The following is a 21,574-nucleotide window of genomic DNA, read 5'->3' on the forward strand; positions in this document are numbered from 1 at the left end:
CTCTTCCTTCCAATCTCGCCACCCTCCTCCCTCCTTTCCTCAGTCTAGACTGTCCTCCCCTCTACGGGATGATGTCTGTCCTCTCTCGCCCAGGGATCGGTGGCGCTCATCCTTGTTAAGGGGCCCCTCTGGGGAGTGAGGGTGGGTTGGGGGCCGGTGCTTCCCGAGGCGGCCGCCAGGGGGCGTCAGGAGCGGCTCCAGATGACAGCAGGAGGCCGCGAGTGGGGGAGGGAGGAGGGACCGAGGGAGCGCGGATCCCGGCTCTCGGGATCGCAAACTCAGAGCCAGAGCTCTCCGCGCGCACCCGAGCCTCTGGCCGCCCGCGCCGCCCGACGCGGAACCCGGGCGCAGCGGGACCCCGTGCAGGACGGGCGCGGGGCGGCGGCGGCGGCCGTCCATGCGGCGCGCTCGGGGCTGCCCGGCGCCGGGAACCACGCGGGGGCGAGGCGAGGCGTCCACCGGCCGCTCCGGGACACGGACCGCCAGGTGAGCCGAGCTGCCCGCGCCGCGCGCCCCCTGCGCCCAGCCCGCGGGGTCCCAACCCGGCCCGGCCGCTGCCAGCCTCTCGGGGCCCCTCTGGACCGCCGGGCGGACTGGCGCGGGTGGCGGGGCGCAGTGGGTGTGTCGGGGGCGCCGGGGGGCTGCGTCCGAACCAGGCTGGGGGAGCCAGCGCGCGCCTAGTTCGTGCCGACGGCTGCGCCTCCTTCTGTCTTCTTTTCCTGGGGGACTTGCTCTGTCCCAGCGCCAGCACTCACCCCTCCACCCTCCTACTTGGAAACTCTAGGGACAGTCAACCTTGGCCGTCCTGGAGTCGGGGCCCCGAGCTCTCTTGGTTGCGGCAGATGGGGACCGGCGAGTGAACACCCAGCCCGCGCGACCCCACGCCGGCCTCGCCAACCTCCTGCCCGGGGCCTGAGAGAGGGTCGAGTCTCGGTCGGCGCGCGTCGAGACCCAGCCTGGGGCCTCGGCCACATCGTTTTCTAGAAAGCCTCGTGTGTGTGTGTGTGTGTGTGTGTGTGTGTGTGTGTGTGTGTGTGTGTGTGTGTGTGTGTGTGTGTGTGTGTGTGTGTGTGTGTGTGTGTGTGTGTGTGTGTGTGTGTGTGTGTGTGTGTGTGTGTGTGTGTGTGTGTGTGTCTCAGCTAAACCGCTGCAACCTAGCGCCTCTGGGAGCCGGAGTGGATGGGCGGTTTCCGCCAACTCCGGACACTTCCTCAAGTGTAGCCCAAGTACCTGCAGTCCCTTGGCGCGCTTGTAGAATTAGCTTTTACAGAACTAGCCCACTCTGGAGCTTTAGCGATCTGGAAGTTAATATTTTTTTCTTTGAAATAACATCAGCCCTAAGTTGGGAAGAGGCTTTCAGGTCGTTCTCAGGCCCACTTAGCATCGGGAATTTGTGGGGTCTGGGGTCTCCTTAAGCAGTCCACAGCCAGCCGTGCTCCCCACCCCCCTGCCCGTGCCTCCACTACTGCCTGGCGAGTGTGCGTGCCTGCGCCTCTTCCTGTCTCCTCTGTGACCCCCACCACGCAGCCCTTTGTCCCTTGGCAGGCAGTAAGTGAATCTGAAGCCTTGGTCCTGGGTAGCCAAAGCGATCATGGGATGCCTGTTGGAATTTGGAAAAAGAGAAATAGAGACCTGAGAGAGGTCTACGGAATCATCTCCTCCAACTGTCCTTTCGCAGCTGAAGGCACCCAGATACAAAAGAGTCTAAAGATTTTTCAAAGATCACACAGCTCTTAAAACCTGTATAACCTGCATATGTCTTTTCCTTCACTGATAAAAGTAATGAAGTGGTTGGGCTTAATAGGATTTTATTGGGTCTCAAAATACAAAGAAGCAAACATTTTAAAAAGGTGATTTAAATACAGTGCTACTCAATTCCTATAGATTTTTGTTGGCACCATAGTTGAATTCCTTTAGAAAACAAAATCCTAGCCCTGAAATTAATGCAAGGAAGCAGACAGGAGTCCTGGGACTTTCCTATAAACCTCTGCAGGGCTGGAACAGGGATTTCCCAGAGGTCCCGGAAACAAGTTTGGGTGATCAGAATACTGGAGGCCCTAGTGAACAAGCAACTCAGGTGGCCTCTTGTGGGAAGGGCTGGCCAGATGAGCTTGTGTGGTCTCCTCCATGCCCAGCACCCAGCAGGGTGCCAGCTTGGTCTTATCTTCATTTCAGTCTCCCCTGCCATGAAGAAGTGGTTCCAGTTGGCTGTTAGGAAAAAATAAATAAAATACAGCCTAGAGTTTGGGCATAAGATCAGGATTGGATATTTTGACTTGGAGGGTTGTTGTTGACCTAGAAATGCTTATTGTGATTGTGATCAGTTATCCTAAAGAGAGTCTGGGTACTGATTGCCTATCCTTCTCCATCCCCCAACGTTTCTCTCCATGGTACCACCTTTCTCCCAGTTGGCTGGGAGTCTCTATGTTTGAGGGCACCAGACTCCGCATCCCAGCCCCCTCATTTATAGCTAATTCATTACCAAGTCCCATCCACGTTCTTCTGTGGATCCAGGAAACTATCTTCCTGTCTCCATTCCCTCTGCTCCCTCCTTAAACCATGTCCGCGTTACAGTAAGAGTCTCCTCTCTTGACTTCTGGCCACGAGTCCCTTTCTTCATTTTAATCCATCATCTTTCATGCTGACAGATTAATATTCCTAAAATTCTGATTGCACCACATCACTTCTTTCAAGAAATCACAATGGCTCCCCAGTATTCACTTCTATTTAAGTCTTCTCCAGCCAATATTTTTGGGGGTCTGCTGTGGGCCAGGGAGTGTTACTACATGCTGAGGCTTAAACCAAGAACAAGACAATATCCTTGCCCTTGATTTGTTGACAGGCTAGCAGATGATGTATAGCCACCTGGGAGAGAAAGAGATGTAAAGAAAGAACCACAAAACAAAACAAAACATTGGGAGTGTGCAAAAACATCAAGGAGACACAGATGAGGGAGAAATATTTTCCTGCATGGGAAGAGCTAGGAATATTTCTGCTGGGCTTTGAAGCATGGGGAGGAGTTCAAGGAGATGGGAAAGGCTGGAAGGAGGGGAAGCATGGCAGGCAAAGGGAAGAGCCTGAGCAAAGACCTAGAGATGTGAAAGCGTTGGTATGGACATGGTGGCATCAAGGCCATTTTTTTTTTTTTTTTTTTTTTTTTAAAAAGCGATCTTTCTCAGTTTCTTCCCAAGAGTTACCACTTTTTTTTTTTTTTAATTAATAGCTACTTTATTTATTTATTTATTTATTTTTTTAGCTGTGTTGGGTCTTTGTTTCGTGCGAGGGCTTTCTCTAGTTGCATCAAGCGGGGGCCACTCTTCATCGCGGTGCGCGGGCCTCTCGCTATTGCGGCCCCTCCCGTTGCGGGGCACAGGCTCCAGACGCGCAGGCTCAGCAGTTGTGGCTCACGGGCCCAGTTGCTCCGCGGCATGTGGGATCTTCCCAGACCAGGGCTCGAACCCGTGTCCCGTGCATTGGCAGGCAGATTCTCAACCACTGCGCCACCAGGGAAGCCCAAGGCCATTCTTCATCTGGATGTTTCAAACTTGCCTTAATTTGAGTCTACTTTATTGATCCAAGAACAGCCCAACTCTTCCCTGCCTGAAATCCTTCACTCCACTTACCTGTTCTTTTTATCGTGGTCTTGTATGTCCCCTACCCCCAGCTCAGAAATGCAGATTTCCCCTCTGCTGGTCTAAATTTTGCCAGGAAGTGGATCCCAGCCCTTCTTGCACACGCCCATCCCTCTTCCATGAACCCATTTTATGTGTTTCCCTGCATTCTTTGCACGGTCTCTGTATTCAGCCTGGACGTGTCCTAGTGGGCAAGCCGCATCTCCCCAGCCACCCCAAAGTTTCTCCAGAGCAGCTCCTGGGTTTCTGTTCCTAGGGCCTCTCCCGGGCCGTGGGGCACAGTTCCGGCACAGTTCCAGCACCTTGCCAGCACCAGCGAACTTGAAAATGTGACTGGCTTTGACCTTCCATCCTACTTTTCCCTCCTTTCTCTTCTTCTCTCCACTTGTCCCACCTTTTATCTTTCTTCGTGTGTGTGTGCAGAATCGTGATATTTATTTACATATGTGCAGATCTAAAGGTTGCATGTGTGTTTATTGACTGGCTTCTCTTTGAAGGTAATGGTTTAGAAATGCTGTGCCAATTGCTCACGCAGGGCCCAGTCTGCCATTGGGAGGGGAGCTTCAGTGCGAGGCTCTGCCTTGAGGCCGCTTTGCTGACTCTTGCCCTCTTTCAGGATCCCCCCTCTTCACTCCCCTCTGCTTGACCTGTGCGCTGATGCTGGGCCACCCCTCATCTTGGGCCTGATTTGCCTTCTTTTCTTTCTCCAACCCATCAAAACTGACTTCTCCAGTTTCTGGAGCCTTGCTGGCCTGACAAATTCTTTCAGGTCATGTTTAATGAGCCCTGTGTGTGCTGGGCTTGATGCTTTCATCCTTCCAGCAACCTGTGACAGACACAGTATCATCTGCATTTTACGAGGAAGGAAACTCCGCTTACTTGCCTGAGGTCAACAACTCAGGTTTTGAATCTACGTCTTAGAACCCAGCTTCCTAAGTCTGGTGCTCTTTCCACTATATCACTGTTTCCTGAAAGGGTTGTTTTCAGAACACCTGAATCAGAATTAGGATCTGGTGGGGGAAAAAAAAAAAACAGATTCCAGGGTGGAGGCAGGGCCTGGGAGAATGAGCATTTTAAAGACAGCTTCAGGTAATTCTGCTGCTCAGGTTTGAGGACCACTGCCCTAGGCTGCCTTTACAATGAGGTTCTAATGACAGGTGGTGAGTTAATGAGCCACTGGATCCCAGGTAGCACGGTCCTTTTTAACAGAGGCCTTGACCTTGACTCTTAAGGAATGAGCCATGGAGCAGAGCCCCCTTTTGGTCAAAGGGGTCTTCAGTTCAGTCCTGAAGGCATGCTCCCACCTCTCCCCATCAGGCTCACTGTGAGTGTATTTCTGGGCCTGAGCATGTGCTGAGGGAGAGGGACCAGGGTGGATTGGTTTGGAGACCCAAGTTGCCTGAGGTGACAGTGGCCTGGGACTCCCCAGACAGGGCTGAGCATGTGGGCGTGGTGAGTCCCACCTCCTTCCCCGGAGTGGGGTCTGGTCACTGACACATCTCCTTCATTCTACAGGCCTTTATTTTGCACCCTCCCACCTCTAGGCTTGCTTTCCCCATCTGTAACAAAGGATGGCCACATCCTGGAGGGCTGGTGTAGGGACTGGTGCACAGGCACACGGGGCATTAAGCAAAGGCCCGGCACCTAGTGGGTGCCCGGTGTCAGTTTGCATCCCATTTAACTGCTCTGTACCCAGTCAGCGCTTGGCAGGCAGTTGGTGCTCAATAGATGAGCTCTAGAAAAAGTACGTCATCTCAGGCCCCCTCAGGTCCAGGGGGTTTGTGTCTGAAGGGCTGAATATTGCAACCTTATATTCAAACCCAGGAGATGAACACCTCCAGCTGTGCAGTAATAATAGTGATGATGATGATGATGATGATGATGAAGAAGAATTATCCATTCAACATCCTCTTCCCTCTTCATTTCCTTCCTCCAATTTCCCTTTAGTTTCCTCTAAGAAGGACGTAAGAAACAGGTAGGCAGCAGTTTGCTTTTATTGATGGTTACTTGTCCCAGGAGAGTGGTCTCTTTCTGCTTATCTCTTTTTCTTTTTCTCTAATCCTTTCCCTGAACATACTGTGCATGCTGTCTTCTCCCATGAGCCTTACTCAAGCGGATCACCGAGCAGTACCCCGGCAGCGTTCTCCCTTAACCCCTCTCCTCTCGGGCGTGGTCCGGAGAGCCTGCTTACACTACACTTGTCCCAGAAGGGTGGCATCAGGCAGCCCACGACCTGGGCTGGGCAACCCTCCCAGACAGCTGGCCGTCTGCCCTAGGGCTGGCCAGCAGCAAGGACCCAAATAATGAGTGATTAATGGGCGCCCCATCTAATCTCCTGCCAGGGGAAATGAAGGGCCAGCCGTGGGCTGGGGCTCGTCATGACCTGCTCCAGGTGGGCTTGGAATGCACCCAGCTCAGGATGGGGATTAAGGCTTGAAAGATGAGAGGAAATGAGATGTTAACCCTTTAGGTTGTGGCCCTCTGAGCCCCAGCAGGGAAATCGCAAGGGAATTATCTGTAGGCATCTGATGAAAGGGGAGCCTGGCCTTTGATTTACGGCAGGGATGCAGCCACATGACTCTGAGGGGAGAGCAGCAGGGTGAGACAAGTGACGTCTTTGACTTGACCATTTTTCTTGGAGGCTCAGGTTAATTTCTTATGCAAATGGATACGAGGACTGCAGGCAGGCGGCTCTACCTGCTTCCTTCTTGGAAACCTTCCTATCATATCAGCACGTCACAGATTTGTAGTTGCCAAACAGACTTTTCCTTCTGTAGCACAGTGCCTCTGATCCCTTGTCATTTCGAGGAGGATGGAGAAGGGAGTCTGCCACTGGCTGGACACCGTCTTCGGCAGTGGGTCCACCTCCTTCCCCGGGTCAGGCAGCTGAGGGTGGGAGCCCTCCCGAGCCGGCTGCCTGAGTTCAGGCCTTGACTCAGCCATGCTGGGGGGCCCTGAACAGTTCCTTAACCTCTTGTGCTGTAAGTCTTCCCATCTGTAAAATGGGCATAATAATACATACATACATACATACTGTGGGTGAGAGTCATGAGAACGTAAAAAGCTTAAAACAGCCTCAGGCACGTGGATGTGCCATGTGAAGGTTAGCCATCACTTTTTTCTCGCCTCTCTGGGAAGGATGTAAGCAGCTTCTCTTCCACACCTCTCACATTTGCTTAGGGTGATTGATCTCGATTGTTTGACCTCTAACCCTCACATGCCTTGAATTCTGGTCCCTCTCGCCCCTCCCTTTGCTACTGGCTCCCTGGCCTTCAGCTGCCCTTTTGATTCCACTCCTCGCCCCCCGCCCCTGCCTCCATGCTTGGCGGCCAGAGCTGCTGGACTGGGAAGTGACACCTGCCTGGTCCTGTGGTGGCACGGCCCTTCCACACCAGCGCTGCCCACAGCCAGCCTCGCTGTGACCTGACAGCCCGGAGAAAAGTGGCTGAGAGTAGGGAGGGCAGCTGCCTTGAAAGCAAAATTAGGAGCCGTGGAGACAGTCTGACCTGGGTGCAAATCACGGCTCTGCCCCTTCTTCTGGTTTCTTTGAGCTCTGGTTGCTTCATCCTTGATTGATGCTAAGAATAGCAACACTTATCTAATGGTCGAGAGGGTCCCACCCGACAGTGGACATGAGGCTCTTTGAGACTGTCGGTGGAGGCGGAGAGTTTATTGCTGGTTATAAGGTGAGCCTTGGGAGTGGAGCTGTGTGTCTGCAAGTTTTGAAGTCTCGTTACAGGGTATGCACCGACATCCTAGCTTCTAGCTCTGTTTAGTGTCTTTTCCAGAACAGACGAGTACTCAGGTCCTGCTTGACTTTAGTGAAGCTTTAGTCAAGGCCCAGGGTTTCATTCTTTTTTTTTTTTTTTTTGATTAATTTTTATTGGAGTATAGTTGATTTACGATGTTGTGTTAGTTTCTGCTGTACAGCAATGTGAATCAGTTATACATATACCTATATCCACTCTTGTTTAGATTTTTTTTCCCATATAGGTCATTACAGAGTATTGAGTAGAGTTTCTTGTGCTATACAGTAGGTTCTTATTAGTCCAGGGTTTCATTCTGCTTGAAGTTCAAAGGATCTTCTGGCCAGCTAAGGGAGAGGGAACTGCTGTTTATGGAGCTCTGTGTCGGGTGCTGGGATTTACCTGCATGAACTTATTTAATCCTCTCAACAATCCATGTAAGCTAGACAATATTCTCCTTGTTGTACAGCCTAGAAAACTGAGGCTCAGAGAGGTTAAGGAAATTACATGGGCTCACACAGCAAGTGGATGTCAGAGTGATATTTGAATTCCAAGTCATCTGCCTCCAAACTATGTGCTCTGGGGGAACTACTGGGCCAGTTAGTGCCTCATTATAATTATAACCCGCTGAGAAGTCTAATTGTAACCACTTAAAAGTCTAATTGTAACCCACTTGAAAATTTTAAAAATTGAGATTCCCCATTTTAAAGTACACAGCTCAGTGGTTTTTACTTTATTCACAAAGTTGCGCCACCATCACCATGATCTAATTCCAGAATATTTTCAGCACCCCTAAAAGAAATTCTGCACCCATTAGAAGTCATTCCCCACTCCTTCCTCTCCCAGCCCGTGGAAACCATGACTCTACCTTCTGTCTCTATGGATTCTGGACATTTTATATAAATGGAATCATATAATACATGGTCTTTTGTGACTGACTTCTTTCACTAAGAATAACGTTTCCAGGGTTTGTCCATGTTGAAGCATGTATCAGTGCTTCATTCCTTTTTATTGCTGTGTAACCCACTTAAACGAAAAAGTAAGGCTGACTCTTTTGCTTAGAGAAGGGGTGGAGTTACAATCGCAAAACAGATGTAGCACAAAGGGGGGCTCATTTTTTACTGTGGGCAGGTGTGAAAGAACCGTGAATATGGGGGCAGGTGGAGTGAGTACGGCTGCCTGAGTGTGTGGAGGCGGAGGTGGGAGGGAGGTTGGCTGGGTTCCCACGTCTGGGAGTAGCGGGGATGCCCAGCTTCTCTCCTCCAGGCACTCGTGCTGCCCTTGGCTTGTGCCACTGGCAAAGCCTATTGAGATGTGCCCTGGAGAGGCCATGTGGGTGCCATGGACCCCTGCCTGGGAGAGGCGGGCTGGAGGGTTTTGGAGCTGTCTTTGCCACAGTCTGCCTAGTTTCGGTACAGTATAGACAGTTTAGCCCCTGCACAGTCTGCTGCATCGCTTTTAACTCCACGTGGACCCCAGTGTCAAAAGCTGTTTGCTGATAACGGCACTGCTGATTTGCTTTTTAAGTTTCTAGATATAACACTTTATTTTTTTCTGATTACAAAGGTGAGATATATTTATTGCAGAAAACTTAGAAAATACAGAAAACACAAAGAAGAAAAATAAAAATCAACTATAATTTCCCAACCAGTGATGACCATTATTTTGAATGTGTATCTTCCTGGTGTCTTTCTCTCTCTCTCTCACCCTGCCCACGCACACTTTTATAAAATTGGTATTATGTTAAACATATTGTTTTGTTCACTACTTTTTTCACTTAATAATTCATCATAAACATTTTCCTTCTGTACCAAACATTCGATATTCTTCCAAGACATGATTTTTTAAAATGGCTGCAGTGTATTTTTTAAAAATATTACTGTTTGATTTATGATAAAAACCCTCCAGAAAGTAGGCATAGAGGGAACTTACCTCAACATAATAATGGCCATATATGACAAACCCACAGCAAACATCATTCTCAGTGGTGAAAAACTGAAACCATTTCCACTAAGATCAGGAACAAGACAAGGTTGCCCACTCTCACCGCTATTATTCAACATAGTTTTGGAAGTTTTAGCCAGAGCAATCAGAGAAGAAAAAGAAATAAAAGGGATCCAAATTGGAAAAGAAGAAATAAAGCTATCACTGTTTGCAGATGACATGATACTATACATAGAGAATCCTAAAGATGCTACCAGAAAACTACTAGAGCTAATCAATGAATTGGTAAAGTAGCAGGATACAAAAGTAATGCACAGAAATCTCTTGCATTCCGATACACTAATGATGAAAAACCTGAAAGAGAAATTAAGGAAACACTCCCATTTACCATTGCAACAAAAAGAATAAAATACCTAGGAATAAACCTACCTAAGGAGACGAAAGACCTGTATGCAGAAAACTATAAGACACTGATGAAAGAGATTAAAGATGATACAAACAGATGGAGAGATATACCATGTTCTTGGATTGGAAGAATCAACATTGTGAAAATGACTATACTACCCAAAGCAATCTACAGATTCAATGTAATCCCTATCAAACTACCAGTGGCATTTTTCACAGAACTAGAACAAGAAATTGCACAATTTGTATGGAAACACAAAAGACCCTGAATAGCCAAAGCAATCTTGAGAAAGAAAAACAGAGCTGGAGGAATCAAGCTTCTGGACTTCACACTATACTACAAAGCTACGGTAATCAAGACAGTATGGTACTGGCACAAAAACAGAAATATAGATCAATGGAACAGGATAGAAAGCCCAGAGATAAACCCACATACATATGGTCACCTTGTTTCTGATAAAGGAGGCAAGAATATACAATGGAGAAAAGACAGCGTCTTCAAAGAGTGGTGCTGGGAAAACTGGACAGCTACATGTAAAAGAATGAAATTAGAGCACTCCCTAACACCATACACAAAAATAAACTCAACGTGGATTAAGGACCTAAATCTAAGGCCAGACACTGTAAAACTCTTAGAGGAAACCATAGGCAGAACACTCTATGACATAAATCACAGCAAGATCCTTTTTGACCCAGCTCCTAGAGAAATGGAAATAAAACCAAAAATAAACAAATGGGACCTAATGAAACTTAAAAGCTTTTGCACAGCAAAGGAAACCATAAACAAGATGAAAAGACAACCTTCAGAATGGTAGGAAATATTTGCAAATGAAGCAACTGACAAAGGACTAATCTGCAAAATTTATGAGCAGCTCATGCAGCTCAATATCAATAAAACAAATAACTCAATCCAAAAATGGGCAGAAGACCTAAATAGACATTCCTCCAAAGAAGATATACAGATTGCCAACAACACATGAAAGGATGCTCAACATCCCTAATCATTAGAGAAATGCAAATCAAAACTACAATGAGATATCACCTCACACCGTTCAGACTGACCATCCTCAAAAAGTCTACAAGCAATAAATGCTGGAGAGGGTGTGGAGAAAAGGAAACCCTCTTGCAGTGTTGGTGGGAATGTAAATTGATACAGCCGCTATGGAGAACAGTATGGAGGTTCCTTAAAAAACTAAAAATAGAACTATCATACGACCCAGCAATCCCACTACCGAGCATATACCCTGAGAAAACCATAATTCAAAAAGAGTCATGTATCACAATGTTCATTGCAACTCTATTTACAATAGCCAGGACATGGAAGCAACCTAAGTGTCCATCGACAGATGAATGGATAAAGAAGATGTGGCACATATATACATATATATGTGGAATATAATATGTGGCACATATATATGGAATATTACTCAGCCATAAAAAGAAATGAAATTGAGTTATTTGTAGTGAGGTGGATGGACCTAGAGTCTGTCATACAGAGTGAAGTAAGTCAGAAAGAGAAAAACAAATACCGTATGCTAACACATATATATGGAATCTAAAGAAAAAAAAAAGGTTCTGAAGAACCTAGGGGCAGGACAGGAATAAAGACGCAGACGTAGAGAATGGACTTGAGGACACAGGGAGGGGGAAGGGTAAGCTGGGACGAAGTGAGAGAGCGGCATGGACATATATACACTACCAAATGTAAAATAGATAGCTAGTGGGAAGCATCCGCATAGCACAGGGAGATCAGCTCAGGTGCTTTGTGACCACCTAGAGGGGTGGGATAGGGCGGGTGGGAGGGAGACGCAAGAGGGAGGAGATATGGGGATATATGTATATGTATAGCTGAATCACTTTGTTATACAGCAGAAACTAACACACCATTGTAAAGCAATTATACTCCAATAAAGATGTTAAAAAAATATTAATGTTTGCTTAAACAGTCCCCTATTTTGGACGTGATTTTTTTTTCAGTTTTTCAATATTATAAATAAAACTGCTTCTTTTGTGCATTTTTTGTACATCTATTAATGCATAGCGCTCCTTCTGGGGCAAAAGATATAAATACTCTTAAGGTATTTGATACATATTATCAAATTGGCCTTCCAGAAAACTATATAATTCCACAACTGTGCTATATTTTAAGTCGAGTTTTACTGTACATGTTACTTTGCTGAAGTACCCCTCCGTTCCCCTCTCCCTCCCTTCTCCCCTCCCTTCTCTGTACCCCCTGGCTCACCCCACATATCTGCATAGTACACTAATTGCTCATATTATTTTCTCCTTGGTATTTGCCTATATTTTAATTTAAGCGTGTCTTTTTCACATTGTATGATTTTTATGTTAACATTTCTCTTGACATAGTCGGGGTTCCCATTTTTAAGCTTAGTGACCATTTCCATCATTTTGCCCCATCACGGTTTCCTTAGCCATTCCCCATCCTCTGTTAGAGATCTATGTGGTTTCTAGTTTCTTCCTCATCAAAAAATTATTACTACCAACTTGAATGTTCAATTTGCTCTTTTGTTTTGTGTTTTTCTGATCTCATGTTCCATTTTGGAAATTCAGTTCCCGGTCATTTAATTATTAGGTCCAAAGCAGGAACTGTTCTAATAACATTAATGCTGCTGAGGGGCCTTCAGAGAAAAGGCACCTGGGAGGCCCAGGTGAGAGAACCCAGAAACAGAATGGATGCTTGTTTTGGCCTCCCTTTTCCCTTCCTTATTAGGTACTGTTCTTTCCTCGGGGAAACATGGGAGGAACTCAACACCTCACTCCTACAAGGGATATAGGAGGTGCTGCGAATTGGGACTTTCCGAGTTCCATGCAGGGAAATTATGTCAGTGTTTGTATGGTGTCCACATATAAATGGCATCATATGATAGGTGGTCTTTTGTGACTAGCTTCTTTCACTAAGCATAGTGAAGGGGAAGATCTTGGCGGCTTCTGAGATTGTGCAAATACGCTTTCGTGGTTCTGCGTGGGCCTCGTCTTGCGTCCATTCACCCTGCTTCCAGTACTTTCTGAGCCCTGGCCACGCATGGCAGCAGGAGCCTCCATCGTAAATGGTGTGAATTCCAGTCCTGACTTTGTCACTTAGCGCCTGTGAACAGCTTAACCTGTTCCAGCTTCAGTTTCCTCGTTTGTGAAAAGGACTAATGATCACTGTACCTGCCGTCACAGTGAGAGGAGACAGCGTTTGTTCGTTCCTCTCTTGAAACGAAGGGCCTTCATGGGCGCTGGGACATCTGTCCGCCTTCAAGAGAAAGGAGCTGGCATTCCTGCCTTGGGGGGCACTTACAGCCTTGGAGGGGCCAGGTGGGGAGACGATGCGTGTGATAAAGGGAAGGCAGGGGCCCAGGAGAAGGGCATCAGACTGAAAGTGGTGGGAGGTCACAGCGACTTAAGAAGGGCCGCACGCTAACATGGGAAAGGGAGGGAGGACGTGGAAGCCTGTTTTACGGGAGGGCTGCGTTCTCGAAGACCTCACAGAATTCAGATCTCTCATCATTCAGACTGTGGTTTTCCCCAGAGAATAAATGTACAGAGCGTGCATGGGTGCGTGGTGCATTCTCAGAATGCGTAGTTTTGCTTGAAGTTGGCTTTTCACGCTGTCACTGTTATCACCAACACTGCACAGAGGGTTCGCTCGTAAACGGCCCACTTGGTATCTCAGGACGGTTGTTTGGCTTCCTCAATAGCCAAGCTGCTGGTGGTGGTTGTTACTGTCATCAGCACAGTGTGTTTTCAATCGGGCACCACCATCTGACAGACCATCTAGATCAGAGGTCAGCAAACTTTTTTTGTAAAGGGCCAGTGAGTTAATATTTCAGCTTTGTAGGGTCTTTGTTGCAACTAATCAGCTCTGCCTTTTGAGCACAAAAGCAACCATAGACGATACGGAAAAGAACGGGCAGTAAAACCTTACTTACACGCGCTGCAATTTGAATTTCATATAATTTTCACGTCGTAAAATAGTATTCTTCCTTCGATATTTGTTCAGCCATTTGAAAATGTGACAAGAGCAGGCCGTGGGACAGGTCTGGCCCACTGGCCAGGGTTTGCTGACCCCTGGTCTAGATGACTATAATATTTGAAAATTGTTTTCAATTGAGTGGATGTTAAAAAAAAACAAAAAGAGTGAACGTTACAATAGCCCTGCAGTCAACAAAATCACTCATAGAAGTTCCAGTGATCATAAGAGTATAGCTAAGTTCACAGGTTGTATCAAAAGATTGTGGGTATTTATCAGCCTGGGCGATACCAATGTAGGCAAGTTATTCTAACGAATTTTAAAATTTAAATCATATTGTTTTGAAATGTAGGCATCAATTGACTTTATTAATAGTTATATCATTCTATTTCATAGTTCAAATTGTATCCCATAACTTTGTTCATTACTGTGTACCATCCTAAAATCTAACAATTCTGCCTGCCTCTAGACAGTCTGATGGCCTATGGTAAGGGGTTTGGAGCTTGATTCTGGCTGGAATTGTTGTTGTAGGAGCATGGGAAGGAGCACCAAGGCGTATGTCTGGCACATGGTGAATGTGGGATAAACTTTGTTCTCTCTTTTCCCTTTCTTTTCTTCCCCACCCAAATGTTCTGTATATTTGGTCAGCTCCAAAACATGCTGAGCCCCTTTGAAATTGGTACTCTGGTTCTTTCCACATGCAGTAAAGTCACTAACCTTTTTAAATGGAAACAAAAACAAAGGCTGTTAGAAAGCAGTTTCCCCTCCCGGGTCACCAGCTTTCCCTTGCTGGAGAATAAGCAGTGCTGTGCTGAGACCACGGCCGGGGCCAGAAGAGAGGCCCCAGGTCCAAAGCAGGCGCCTCCAGCTGGGTGCAGACCCAGCTCTCCAGCCAGGAGGGGGGCGTCTGGTCTGCTGGCTGCTCTGAGGTCCACGGCTCCTGGGTGTATCTTGGTTTCAGAGATTCCAACGGTAGGAAAGCCAGGATCCTCTCCAGATGGGAGACCACCAGCCCCGAAGGTGACTGTGCTGCTGTGGTTCTTGGCTCTCGAGTGTGCTTGTGCTGTGTGTGTTGGATGGAAGGCCCGTCTTGAGTAGACGTGTGTTTGTGTTGTTCAGGGGCTGATGTGCGTAACCACGTGTGCTTTCTGGCCTGGGGTCTGGCAGGATGTGAAGAGAGGCAGCCACTATCCTTTGGCCGGTGAGATTTTGCACTGTTATGTTGGGGAGGGGGCTGGCATTCTTCCTGTGCTTTTGGAGCTCTTTGGTTTATAGACGAGTGGTCTTGGAGCCGAGGGCATAGACATTGAGTCCTGACTTTGCCACCACTTTGCCATTTGATCTCCAGTAACCCATCCTACTCTGTCTCTGGGGTCACTAATTCCTCACTCCTGAATGAATGATGATAGCCATTTCTGGGGGCCCATTTCTCAGCTGAGACATGTGGGGAGCCTGGACTTTCACTCCCACCCAGCAGCAGTAAGGCGTCCTTGCCCCTCCCCACTGGGTGGTCAGAGGAGGCCTAGTGGAGAGTCAGGACTCTTACCACCACCCAGTAGTAACGAGGCCATGCATCCCCTCCTGCTCCCTACCTTCCCCCAGTGGTGCCAGTGGAAGCCTTGTGAGGCACAGTGATGTGGCCCTCCTACCCCTCCCAGCCAGGGAAGTATCAGTGGAGACTTGTTGGGGAGCTGGAACCCCTCCCCTATCAGCAGTAATGATGAGTCCTCCTCCCCCCTTAGGAGGCCAAGCGGGGAACCTGGACTTCTATCCCCACCTGGCTGTGATGAGGTAGGATTCCCCTTCCTCAGCTGGAGCAGTGTCAGAGGAAGCCAGCTAAAATGGAAGGTTTAAGTAAGTTCTAGAGCCTCATAACGTAATACCTAAAATGTCCAGGTTTTAATTGAAAACCACTCGTCACACCAAGATGCATGGAGATCTCAAGCTTAATGAGAAGGGACAACACTGAGGTGACAGGGAAGTGGCAATTATCTGAGGAAGATTTTGAAGCAGTCATCATAAACATGCTTCAGTGAGCAACTATGAACATGCTTGACACAAACGAGAAAAAAAATAAAGTCTCAGCAAAGAAACAAAAGGCATAAAGAAGAACCAAATGAACATTTTAGAATGGAAAAAGACAGTAACCAAAAGAAAATCACACTGGTTGGGCTATACAGCAGAATGGAGATGACAAAGGAAAGAATCAGTGAATTTGAAGACATAACCATAAACATTCCCCAATCTGAACGACAGAGAGAAAATAGACAAGAGGAAGAGAAAAAGAGCAGATCCCCAGGGGACCTGACACTTGGGTCTTTGAAATCCCAGTAGAGGGGAAAGAGGGTAGGACTGAAAAAGTTCTCAATAGACTAATTGCTGAAAACTTCCCAAGGTTAGGATGAGACACAAGCCTCCAGATTCAAGAGCTTAGTAAATTCCCAACAGGATAAACCCAAAGAAATCCATACTGAGATATGTCATGCTCAAACTTCCGAAAATAATTTTGAAAAAGAAGAAAGTAGGAGGAGTCAATCTCCCAGGTTTCAAGATTTATAGCCACAGTAATCAAGACCGTGTGGTGTTGGCAGAGGGACAGAAGAGAGAACCTAGAGGTGTGCCCATCTGATTTTTGGCAAAGGTGCTTAGGGAAATCAGAGAAACACTTACTGCAGTGATCTGGATGGTGATTTGGAAGAGGCTGGTAGTAGATGGAGAGGAGGGGGGAGGGTTTACCTGAGAGACAGTTACAAACAAAGAATTGACAGCTGGCAAGAGATGGGGTCTAGGGCTCATGGGAGGGGGAAATCACAGAAGCCCAGGTAGGCTTTGAGCTTTGTTCATTGGAAGAATAGTGATACCACCATCAAAGTAGGAAAGCTCGACAGGAAGAGGACTTTGTGTGGAGCTGGTGACCAGGTCCTTTTATCGTTCAGCACGTGTGGGCCATCAGCAGGAGGAAACTAGAAGTACAGGAAAACAGTGTGAATGAGAGGGTAGGCCTTGAGATGTTGGGTATCTGAGACCTCTGCATGAGATAATAATCAGAGGTCAGAGTGTAAGAGTGCTTACCCAGTGTACAGAGCTCATTAGCGGGGGATGGGTTGTGGTTGATATTTTTCTAGTCCTGGTTTGGGTCCCAGGGGGAGCAGACAGAGGAGACCGGCAGGGAACAGACTCAAATGGCTGCTGACGATTGGGTTCAAGAAAAAGGGTACGGTAACGGTTTTATTCTTGCTAAACCCAATTGTCTTTTACTGTCCCCCTTGACCTTTGGGTGACCTTTGACTCCAGTGACTTGCCTCTCTTGGTTTCCTTGAAAATATTTCCTAATTCACAAGATGGCTGTCTGTTTTTCATTATCATAATCTTTTAATCATGGCACCTGATTTCAGCTTTACCTAATACCAGCCCATCACAGAGTTGTGTCAAGGAAATAAGACTAATTTGCTGGGTTTTTGCTTCCCTCTGTAAGGATATATGAGCCTTTCAGCCTACACCGCACAGCAGTGATTGCTACAAATCATTGACTAGATTTCTATCGCTTAAAAAAATAATGACATAACTCAAATGTCAATGCAGAAGCCCCAGGAGCTGAGCAGGAAAAGGCAAATCCTTCTCTCTGATGTTCAGAAGCACCAAGGGCAGAGTGTGTGGCCGGCTGATTTACGGTGGCCGAGGCACACGGAGCCGGGATGTGTTCTGGACGGGTAAGTGCATGGGGGCACTGAGATGATATGCTGGACTCAAGGCCAAAGCTGCCGTGGTGGAGTGAACGGGGCAGAGCACAACCTCATACACAGCAGCTCCCCTGGCTGGGCCCAGGCTGCAGCCTGCGTTGTGCACTCGGTAAATGTGAACTCAAGCAGCTCTCCAGGAAATGTGTATCTGATGCAGTGTGTCAGGGGACCTGAGAGGCAGCTTAATGGAGTGCTGACACAAGCCAGGACTCGACAGCAGGTGGGCTTGGGTTCCATCATGCTGCTGCCCTTTACTAGGGGCATATTGCCTCTGCTGACCTGGGACACAGTGCTTCACTGCTCACAGCCTCAGTTTCCTTCTGTGTAAAATGGATATATCAATATCACCTACCTTGTAAAGTAATGTTTGAAAAGTGTTCAGCGCAGTCTGTCAGGTATTATACGCTCAATAAAAATTAAAAATCCACAGTCTGATGTGGACATGGTGGGGGGAAGAGGAGGGTGGGACGAATTGGGAGATTAGGATTGACATATATACACTACCATGTGTAAAATGGATAGCTAGTGGGAACCTGCTATAAAGCACAGGGAGCTCAGCTCGGTGCTCTGCGATGACCTAGATGGGTGGGATGGGAGGGTGGGGAGGGAGGGAGGTCCAAGAGAGAGGGGATATATGTGTACATATAGCTGATTCATTTCATTGTACAGCAGAAACTAACACAACATTGTAAAGCAATTATACTGCAATAAAAATAATCTCTAGTCTGAGCTTTGCCTCTAATTAGCTGCGATACTTTGCACCAGTCAGCTTATTTCATTGAGCAATCAGTTTATTCATCTGTGAATCATGATTACAAAATAATGGATTTGGAGAGTTGGGTTGGAATCTCCCAGTTTTTGTGTGCTTTGTGATTCTGTGACGAGATGTCAATCAGAAAAGTCACAAAGGAAATAATTGATAGATTTAAAGACAAAATAAAAACTTATTTGCATAAAAGTTACAAGCAAAATTAAAAGACAAAAATCAAACTGAAAGAACTTGACAAAATAAGGGTCAATGTCCTTAATATAGAAACAGCTTCTTAAAAATCAACTGAAAACATTATGAGCTCTACCGAAAAACTGGCAAAAGAGGTAAAAAATGCACAGAAGAGATAGTACACATGGCTAATAAAAATGAAAAACGATTCCAACTTTACTAGTAATTGAAGGAATACAGTTAAAACGATTTACCTTTTTTTTTTTTTTTGGCCTGTTGTGACTAACACACTGAATGCCCACCCTGTACCAAGCAAAGTTATTTACTCAAAGGTTTCCTGGGAGTATGGACAGACCACATTTTCCACACGCTCTTGCAGTTAGGTATGGCCATATGACTAATAGAATATGAGTGGCAGTGATTTGTTAACGGCTTCTCAAAGCTGTTAGCTCAATCCCCCATGCTTTCTCTTTTCCCTTGTTTATTCACTGGCTGGAAGGTAGAAAAAAACCAGCTGAGGATTCCGAGGCTCTAGACAATGGTGGAGCCACTAGATGAAAAGACACTGGGTCCCTGGATGCCTGCGTGCCTGTGTAGAGCAGTGTGCCCCTTCCAGGCCACATCAGACAATGAATTGAGCAAAAACTTATTGTTGTGTTAAGGCTTTGAAACTCTGGGATGGTTTGTTGCAGCTCTTAGCCCACCCTAACTAATTATGGATCAAATTAAAAAAAGATTATAATGCTAACATTATTGGCAAGTGTGTTTATTTTATCCACTACAGTGGGATTTTAGGTGGATAAGCTCTTTTTGAAAACAACCCATATGTAAGAAGGACCTTAAGTAGTCATACCTTTTGGCTTAGTGATTCTGGTTTTAGGAATCTACCATAAGGATCTAAGCAGAGAAACAGATAAAGAATTTCCTATAAAGACACTCATCACAAATTCCAACAATAAGGGAACTACTTAGATATGTTATCCAGCTTCCATGGGGTGAGCTATTATACAGTGATTAAATGAGATGTTTATGATTTAAAGTCAAAAATAGAATGCAAAACTGTATAAGTGATTTTATATATGTAGAATAGATAGATAATATAGCTAAGCATTAAGCACAGAAAAAAGACCAGAAGGAAGAACATCAAAAGCATTCAGAGTGGTTAACCTGGAATCTGAGGCTATGAGTAATTATAGCTTTCCTCTTTATGTTTTCCTGTAGTTTTCAATTTTTCCTCAATAAACATGTGCAATTGTACAGACAGTTTTTTTCTAAAAGACTATCATATTAGCTATGTTCCACCCAGCCTTGAAGTCTCACCTAGACCTGTCTTGTGGATGAATATGATGCTTGCTGTCTGTGAGTTTGTCTCTTAGTGTTAGTGCACGTGGCATACCCACTTCCCCGACGTGTGTGTGTGTACATGTGTGTGGTGCATACGTAGATGTACACAGGTGTTTGCCAGAGTGCCAAGAGGCCATTTGGAGATGCCAGGACCTTATATCACAAGGCCATTTGGAGATGCCAGGACCTTATATCACAAGGCCATTTGGAGATGCCAGGACCTTATATCACAAGGAGGGGAAGGTGGACCAGGAGGGGAGCTCAGCCTGAGCCAAAGCTGCCATTAGTCTTATGGCCACCTGCCTTTGACCAAAGGTGGCTGGAGAATATATTGCTTTTTGAAATGAGATTCATCATCGCCTTGGAGAAGGCTTGGGTAGCACATCAGAAAATCTGTGTTTCCTGTGCAGAGCTCAGGCTGTGGAAGTCTGATCTTGTTTCCTTTGATGACTACAATCCAGGGATTGCAAATCACTCTTGGCAGAGGATGCGGGGGAGAGGTTGAGTCTGAGTGGGGACGAAGGCTGGAGTCTGCCTCTAGGTATCTTCGATTCCTAGGTAGGGTGGCCTGCATCACATCACAGCTGTTTATTCGTGTGTCCAAGTAGGGCAGAGAAGGTCACTGATGGTGTTAATTTCAGAAACAATTAGCAGTCACTACAAAACAGGAAAGTCTCTATTCAGATTGTGGGCTGGGCATCAGTACGTTAGAAATGTAGTATGGTCATGCTTGAAGAGAATGTCCTCCGAGTGAGATTGAATATTAAGTTCTCTCTGTCATCACAGAACACCTATTGGGCCCCCCAGCTGCTGTTCTAGGCACCAGGAATATAAAAAATAAGTCTTCGAGAAAAGTCTTTACTCTTCTGTAGTGTCCTGTTATGGGGAGGAAAGGAAAGCACAAATCATGATGACACACTGTGGCAGTTGCTAGGTTGGAGTTCTGCATATGCGACTTACACAGAAGTAAAGAAATTTAACCAAGTTTATCAAGTGCTGTAAATCAAGTGACTAAGTAATATTTGGAGAAGAGAAAGCGCTCTTACTCCAAATGCATTTCTCCCTTCGATCTGCAGTATCATGTCATCCGAAATTGAAAAAGCAACTCTCTACAGAAGCAGGAACAAATGGCTCATTTACTGAAAATGTCTTGCCTGCCTGATATTTCTACCCTTGACTGTTTTCCTTAGTTACCTGGGAAGCGTTTTTTAGGACTGAAAACAAATATACACCACATCAATGTTGATGACCATGAAAATGATGTAGTTTGCATTGAAATCCGTGACTAATCTGTGCTGATTACCTAGTTTCTCCAGGGAAGAAAGGAGAAGTAAGGTGTTTCCTTTAATGAGTTAACAAAACCCACTGTAATGTGTTTGCTTAATAGTATCCAGGGAGTTTTAAGATCTTCTTCACATTTTTACCTAATTCAGGTTCTCTGGGTTTTCAGGATGCTCTGGGCAAGCCAGCCAGTTTGCAGAATGGAGGTTCAATGGGAAGAAATGAGTTCTGTGGCTGGGTTTGAATGTGATGGGAAAAAAGGATGGGCTTTGCAAGGGGTGGGAGAAAAGACCAGAGATTGAGAGCAGTGGGATTGTCAGGAGAACATACCTCTGGCTGGCCTCACATCAGTAGGGGGGAGACTGGAAAGGTGACCGGGAGCCTGGGGCTCCAAGGTCAGCTTTCCTGAATACCCTGCTGCCTGAGGCAGGATTTCCTGAAAGGGCTGTGGCGAGTGGTGATGGCCAGCAGAGGGCTTGGGAGGGTCGGACCCTCCGTGGAGGCAGCACACATCTGCGGTGGGCCGGTGCCTTTGTTCTTTCTCTAGGGCAGTCTGTAGCCATTCA

General features: G+C 46.6%; 1 protein-coding gene across 1 annotated transcript in view; it reads left to right on the forward strand.

Annotated features, from left to right (window-relative positions):
• Positions 1–215: 215 nt before the first annotated feature.
• THSD4 (thrombospondin type 1 domain containing 4) overlaps positions 216–21,574 on the forward strand; it is a 572,383-nt gene continuing 551,024 nt past the window's right edge. Inside the window, exon 1 of the mRNA XM_082383565.1 lies at positions 216–486. The gene's annotated coding sequence lies outside the window, so the exon portion shown is untranslated. The remainder of the gene's footprint in view (positions 487–21,574) is intronic.

The sequence above is a fragment of the Balaenoptera borealis genome (genome assembly GCF_965194805.1).
Source record: "Balaenoptera borealis genome assembly, chromosome: 3".
Lineage (NCBI taxonomy): Eukaryota > Metazoa > Chordata > Mammalia > Artiodactyla > Balaenopteridae > Balaenoptera > Balaenoptera borealis.